Source organism: Panicum hallii, chromosome 2 (assembly GCF_002211085.1).
Source record: "Panicum hallii strain FIL2 chromosome 2, PHallii_v3.1, whole genome shotgun sequence".
Classification (NCBI taxonomy): Eukaryota; Viridiplantae; Streptophyta; class Magnoliopsida; order Poales; family Poaceae; genus Panicum; species Panicum hallii.
In genome coordinates, this window is record NC_038043.1 from 28,263,728 (window position 1) to 28,271,305 (window position 7,578).

Below are 7,578 nucleotides of genomic sequence, written 5' to 3' on the forward strand. Positions count from 1 at the left end.
GCCACATGCCGCGAAATATGGTAAAGCGGTAAGCCTAGTAACCAATCGGCCCGAGGAGTGGACATACCTTCCACCACTCGTAATTTGGTTTTTCTCACGCACCGATGTGCGGGAGTACGTTCCGTGCAGCGGACAGGAGTACAGTCATGTAATCGCGCTACAGACGTATGTCCTGTGTAACACCCTAATGAAAATTTCCTATTTTTTTAATGAATTTATTTTGGCTTAAATACAGTTTCTAAGGTTTTTCTTGATTTATCTTGCATTTAAATTAATTTTATATCACAAGTAATTAAAATTTACTTTAGGGTCAACATGTTTGTGCATTCATGCTGGTGCATCTATTTTGTTTGTTTGAATAGTTGAGTTTGAATTCAAATCCCATTTGAATCCAAATAGAATTGAGTTAGTTTGAAAAAAAATAGAAAAGGGAAAGGAAAAAGAGAAGAGAAGCCAGCCCGCATCGGCCGCCCAGCCCGTTTCACATCGGCCGATCTCCGTTTCCCATCGGCCGATCTCCGCTTCCCATCTGCCAACCCCGCTTCCATCGGCCGCCCCCGCTCTACATCACCCGCTGATGCTTCGGGCCCGCACGTCAGCGCTTCCCCTCTCCTCTCCTTCCTCCTCCCCGTGCACCGGCCGCGCAACGTCCGGCCCGAGATCGCCGGCCTTTCCCCGAGCGCGCCCCCTCCCGAGATCCCCAGCATTCCTCTTTAAACCACCCCGCGACCTCTCTGTGCCCTCATCTCCTACCTTGCAGCCACCCCAAACCCTAGCGCCGCTACCCCATTCCGCTCCACTGCACCGAGCCTCCTGCTCCACCATAGACCGGCCGTCCTGCCGTGCTACAGCCCACCAGAGCCGCCGCAGAAGCTCCGTTTCATGTCCAGGATCGACTCCGAGCCCCCTAACCCCGGCCTTCGCCCGTGCTCCGCCACGGGACTTCAACACCGACGCCCTGCACGGCTGCCCTGCTCGGACCCGAGCCTCGGTGAGCAACACATCATCCCCCGGATCCTTTTGCGCTAGGCGTCGTGGCCGTTAGTCCCCCACAGCGACCCAACCACGGCACGCCGACGATCCAGTGCCGCCCCCGCCGTGGGGAGCCCCAACCCGAACCCTAATCGGCCGTCTCGAGTACTTAGATGTGTTCGCCGTATCGTATTCTACCTCCCGGGTAGACCTCGTCCAAAATGGAGACCGGACGGCCGAGATCGGCCAACGCCGGCGAACCACCGCCGCGGGAAATCGCTCCGGCGACCAGCGTCACCACCCGCACTTCCTTTCAACCCTGGCCGCCCGATCTGTAGTAGACGCCAGGATTAGATCCAGTTTAGATGGGGTCCGGATCATCGGATTCAGATCCGACGGCTGAGATGCGTAGATACCGGTTCACGAATCTGTTAGGGTCCGAGCCGTTGGATTTAGATCCAGTGGCCCAGATTAGAAGGTGCTGCTTCAGCCATGCTATTTTGCTAAAGAGCCCCTGAGTTTCCTTGAAACCAACCTGCAGTCCAGTGCAGTTCAAAAGTAATTCCAGTTAGGCCCTGGTTTTTGCACCGAAGCCCCTTAGCTTTCCAGAAATAGGGTCCGCCGTCCTTGGACACGTGGTTTTTGCAGTCTAACCCCGAAGTTTATAGATTAACTTCATTTTAGTCCTTAGTTTTTGTGCAGAACCCCCTGGAATTTTCCGTTTTGTTACAGAAAAAAACCCCTGGACCTTCTTTGAACCCTAGATTTCGTGTCTTAGCTCCGTTTTAGGTGGTTTTCGCGCTCGCGTGATCATTGTAACGCGTAGAATAGTTTTAGATCAGTTTTATGTGCTGTTTATTGTATTTTTGTACTATTTCTTATCTTTTGCCCTGGTTTGAATGTATGTGCTTATGTGGACCATGCTTGGACGTTTCATTCTTGAGTATACGTTGAGCAATCGGAGGAGTACCAGGAGCCACCTTCTTCAGAGCCCTTTGAGCAGTAGCAGGAGTACTTTGAGAAAGGCAAGTATAACATGAACATCCTATTACTTTTAAATACAATTTCATACTGCATTTTAATACTGTATGCCTATAAGGATTTCCTAGCCACTTTTATCCTTTATAAAAATACCTTGGGTTGCATTTTGGTTAGTTGTGCTAGGTGCTGCGCTCTCACACATCTCAGTCCTTTTTAATTAATTTGATTAATGGTTATATGCAACTTAATTCTGAGAGTGGCCCTCTGTGCTGTGTGCTTCAGCGGCTCACGTCTTGATGTTTTTATAGAAACTTGGTTTAGGGGGCCAGCACGGTGCTTAGTGCTTGGTTGGCCACTCTCCATAAGGACCGGTTCATAGAGCGACAACCTGGGACAACCGCGCAACCACAAGACTGGAATGGGACGGTCTTGACTTACTAATTAGGTCATTTTGGTTTGGGAGTAACTTACCTGCGGGGCAAGAGGGGTGGTAAGCTTCAATGGTCCCTGCTCCTACGGCTTGGTTTGTGCTGTGTGCTTGTACCCCCATGAGGTGGGCCCCATCGTCTCTGATCCAGAATCCTTAGCGGTTACACCTTACCAATGTGATCCTTTGTAACAGTCTCGTAGTGCGCTTGCTAGTCATCTCACCTAAGGAAATGTGATGAACCACTAGCGTAGCTCACGACTTGTGGGTAAAGTTGTGCAACCTCTCGAGAGTGTAAAACTGGTATACTAGCCGTGCTCACGGTCATGAGCGGCCCAGATCCTCCGTCTGATTAGTGGGGTTAATCTTTGGTGGGCTGGCTTGGTTTTCAGTAGACTCCTGATTAATTTTGATTAACTATTACGTAACTTGGGTTATGGTAATTTATCCACTTGTAGTAAATAGCTTTAATAAAATTTGCCAAGACTAAAAGCTAATGCAGTTGAGTCAGCTAACCGTAGAGCCTCATAACTCGTGTTATACTTGTTGAGTACAAGTTGTGTACTCACACATGCCCCCTCTACTCTTCTGTTCTCTTTGAGATATCTTCGACTGCTGTTCAGTACCAGGCAACATGGAGGACTACATCAGCGGACTTGACGATTTCTAGGCGTTGTCTCCCAGCCGACGTCCCTGTGGCGCCCTGTTCTTCATGTATTTACTTTACGCTTCCGCATTCCTTGAACTAATTCTTGATTCAGTTGTAATAAAGATATTCATTTATGATTTATACGCTTTTATTTCGAGATACGTGTTGTGATATCTTGATGGTTCTGTTGTATATATGCGTGACTTGATCCTGGCGCATATATGATTGCTCGGTTTATGTTCTTATAAATCGGGTGTGACATCCTGCAGAATTGGTGTGCGTACGGTCCTACAGTCGCTTGTGGTGGCCCTGTTCCATGAGTCGGAATGAAAGGCAAACGGTTGCTTCGGAACTATCGTTGGATGTTCCAAGCGTGTGAGTTAGGTTTGCCTTGCAAGGTTTGGAAATTCGATTCAGAATCATCCGTTTCTCGCGGAGATTGAGACTGCTTATTCCTTCTGCCACATAGAGTAAGAACAGTAACTATTGTTGGAATAATCTTGATGAATGCTAATGTCTACCTTGCTTGTCTAGCATAGGTGCTTACCTAGAATGGTTAATGAAACTAGAATCTGAATGCTAAAACATGAAAGTAGATCATACTCTTTGTTGCTTTTCAGCAAAAAGAAAACAAGAGCCGCACAATCCCTCATGGTCTAGTTATGGGTTAAGTAAACCCAATCTCGGTTAAGTCTTACTGAGTATTAGCATACTCAGTCTTGCTAGTCTATTTTTCAGGTATGACCTTTGAGAATCCCACGGATAGTTCTACATGGCCAACTTCTGTTCCATTTGGCTGGTCCGTAGAGTGAGATCCGTCCCCGGCTGGTAGTAACCCTCCGGAATGATACCAAGTTTTGGGCTGAACATGGTGTCAACCTTTGCGACGTAGTACTCGCGTGTTAATTTCTTCCGCTGTGACTCTACACAAGCTTGCATGGCTTGTGGTTTTCAAACAAAGTTTGTATAAGTATACTTAAGTTTGAAACATTTGTAATAATGTTAATATTCTATGAATTAAAAGTTGATGAGCTATTGTGCGATTGTAAACTCGTCTTCATGCGAGGTAAACCTGCTTCGATCCTAATGAACCGTGGTTGCATTGGGCAGAGACCCGACAGACCAATGGGTTGTTCCGTTTGAAGTGCGTTGAGTTAGTATCAGCTGTATAGCGATGACTAGCGCACTTGAGCCGGAATAATTCAGACGGTTCTGCCACACCAGAGAATACAACAATCCATAATTTTTACATTCCAGAGTTCAACATGAATTATTATTACAAACCAAGTTCGAAAAATATTCATAAATAAGTACTTTCAAAGTTTAATAGTGCAATGGAAAATAAACAATAATTCTAACGATGATACAAGATATCATGATGAAGCCCGTACATGACATCATTCAGCGTTATCATCATTGACCTGGGATGCATTCCATTCCACCAACCAACCAGAAGGAAGAGTACACGGCCAAGTCAAATCTGCAACCATATCCTCAAAGGTCTCACCTGAAAACAAAGCCACAAGCAAGGCTGAGTATACTAATACTCAGCAAGGCTTACCCGACTAGTGGTATATACCTAATCGACTCTTAGAGATGCAAGGCTTTTGGCTGAAAGTTGTTTTTGCCAAAAAGCATCTAAGAGTGAGTCCTTGCTTTCAAGTTTTAGCATCAAGTTCTAGTTGATTAACCATTCTAGGTAAGCAACTATCCAAATCATACATGGTGGAAAATAATTAACTGAGCATCCAACCAGATTAATCATCATCATTGTTTCTCTTCTTACTCTATGTGGTAAAAGGGTTAAGCAGTCTCAATGGCTACGAGAAATGGACGATTCGAATCAAATTTCTTAACCTTGCAAGAGGAAACCTCAACACACGTCACGTGGTTACTCATAGAGTTACACGTGCGACTTTTCCCCTTTCTTCCTGGGTTGTGGATCAGGGCCACCCCCTCGAGTATAGAGGTCCACGAACCACGGAACGAAGCTGGGCCGTGGCTGCTCTTGCACTCACCATGTGCCCATGGGAACAAAGTCAAGAGGGTGAAGATAAAGTCCACTCGCCGGTCAGATCAGGTACTTAAGCTTACCGATTACCATATTCTCGGCATGTGGTTAGTACGTTCAAAAACATAACCACCACTACCAAACACCACGACCTTAGCATTTTTGCTAAACAGATGGGGCCTCAATCATCAATAGGAATATCGTTACATAGCCAAGTCCGTTGACCTTATGATTCTAACATAGGTACAACCAGCAACTCCTATATCTTGCGAGTGACAGGAAATCACTCAACTTTTACCGGAGTCCTATTAGCATGGCAATCTAGCGACCAACACAGACTAGTGTTCATATCATATGTACCTAGGATCATGCATCTAGGGTTTCAATCCACTCCTACAAACTTAATGCACAATACCATATATAAATAAAAGTTGCATAAGTTTAAAAAAATAGGGGTTATGCTCCGGGGCTTGCCTTCCTGAGCAAAGCTAGCCTTGGGCTCTTCCGAACTTTGGTTTGGGTCTTCAGCAACTACAATTAGATTAACTTGAGCTTCAAGCTGCTAACTCTTGGACTCCGGCACCAGCTCGTAGGTTTCATCGGCGAGAGTCGTCGATTCTATATGAATGCATATGTATGAGTGGTTTTAATGGTACAAGATAAATAACTATTTCACTATAATGTTGTAATTCAACAAAACTCAAGTTATGTTGTAAAGCACTTCATTTTTCTTTTTCTTGGGCAGTCAGTGATTGAGTAGTATCTAGATTAACTAACTTCATTAAGTAACTGAGGGATTTTTTCATTTAGCCATTTTTCAAAAATAAGCATGGGTTAAAACAAAACAACTCATAGAGATATTTTTGGTGTTGAGATTTCTATGCAGAGCACATTACTTAAGTACAAACTCACTGTAAAATATCCAGCCATTTTTATTTAGCAGATTAATCATGAAAAATTCATTAAACAGCTACTGCTAGGATCAAGATCCATTTATACAGAAGAAACCATGCAAAAATTGGTGCTCATCATTTTAATGAGTACTCCTAAACTTATTGTGAGTCTATTGTAAATTTTCAAATTTTAGTGTGCAAGATACAGAGCATAGAAAATAAGTCAAAATATATCTACATTAATCAAGATTTATTTCTACACGCAGTTCCATAAAGTTTCTATGTCTCAAACTTTTCCAACATGATAATCTACTCAAAGCACGAGAACTAGTTAATTTAATTTAATGTGATTTTCTTAACTTAAAAAATATGAGCAAGTTAGATAGAAATAAAAAGTTCCCAACTTTGTCCATAGCATTTATGCATTAAGATTACTCCACTGTAAAAGTTTCAACCCTAAAATCTCAGTAGAACAGCATGAACAAATAACTCTAGCAAAATAGCACATCAAACAAGATCCCACAAAACTTACTCGTAGAGATATATTCTAGTATGAAAGTTTTACACAAGTCTTAACAAGTAGAGACTAACTTACAGCCCAAAAATCATTCATAGTACTGTCCTAGATCAAGAGATACATTTATGGGCTATTTAAAATAAGATTAATTTTAGATCATGTTTTAGTTCGTAATTGGTCATCCATCTGTGCAAAAGTAGTCGGATGTATCAAGAGGGTCACTATAAATTTTAGTTTGCATTTTTCTAATTTTTCTATGATTTTAGATTGATTTTACAAGTGACAACCTTTTGTAAGCAAAAGTACTCGAGTTCTCGCAGATAGGTCCGTGGATCTAGCAGAAAGGACCCTAAAAAGAACTTGGCGATTGCAATGTAGTCCCTAGGCGGGGCTAGGCTATTTCCAGTCAAAATCTAGCGAGGGAACTAGTCGGCGGCGTGGGGAAAGGGGTGGGGGAGCACGAGAAGGTCGAGGGAAACCTGTTGGTGTTCTCAGTTGGGGCTGGGGTGGCTGGAGTTGGGCTGCTGGTGGTGAGCAGGAGCTCCGGTGAGGTGCGGGCAATGGGTGGCGGTGGTCCAGCGAGGGAGGATTCGGTAGTTATTTTCCATTTTAGTTGGAAAATGCAGTCGGATGTTTGGGGTACTATAAGTGATCAAGGGATAGTAACTCATATCACAGGGGGAAACTTTGCACAGAGTTCCATTACAATTAATGGTTGGCTTCGAGATTTCTTGGGATGTCAGGGAGAACTAGCAGGTCGAGGGCAACCCGTTTAGAGCCTCGGTTTTGGTGGAGGAGGAGCAGAAAGTGGGGCTCGACGGCGAGGTCGAGTAGTGGCACTAATGGTGGGTGGTGGTGGTACTGAGGCACGTGTGAGTAGGGGCTCGGTGCAGCCCTTTTATCAGTGCATAGGGAAGGGGAGCTGGAGCTAGGCGCGACATGACAGAGGGAGGCGCAGCCGAGACAAGGTCGTGGCAAGGGCGCGGCATCACCGGTGCGTCGTGGCGTGATGAGGGCATCGCCGGCGCGCCCTTGCCACGACCTTGTCTCGGCTGCCCCTTCCTCCATTGTCTCGGTTAGAACATACCTGGGGATCCAACTGTCGCGCATGTGTTCTAACCTTATCAA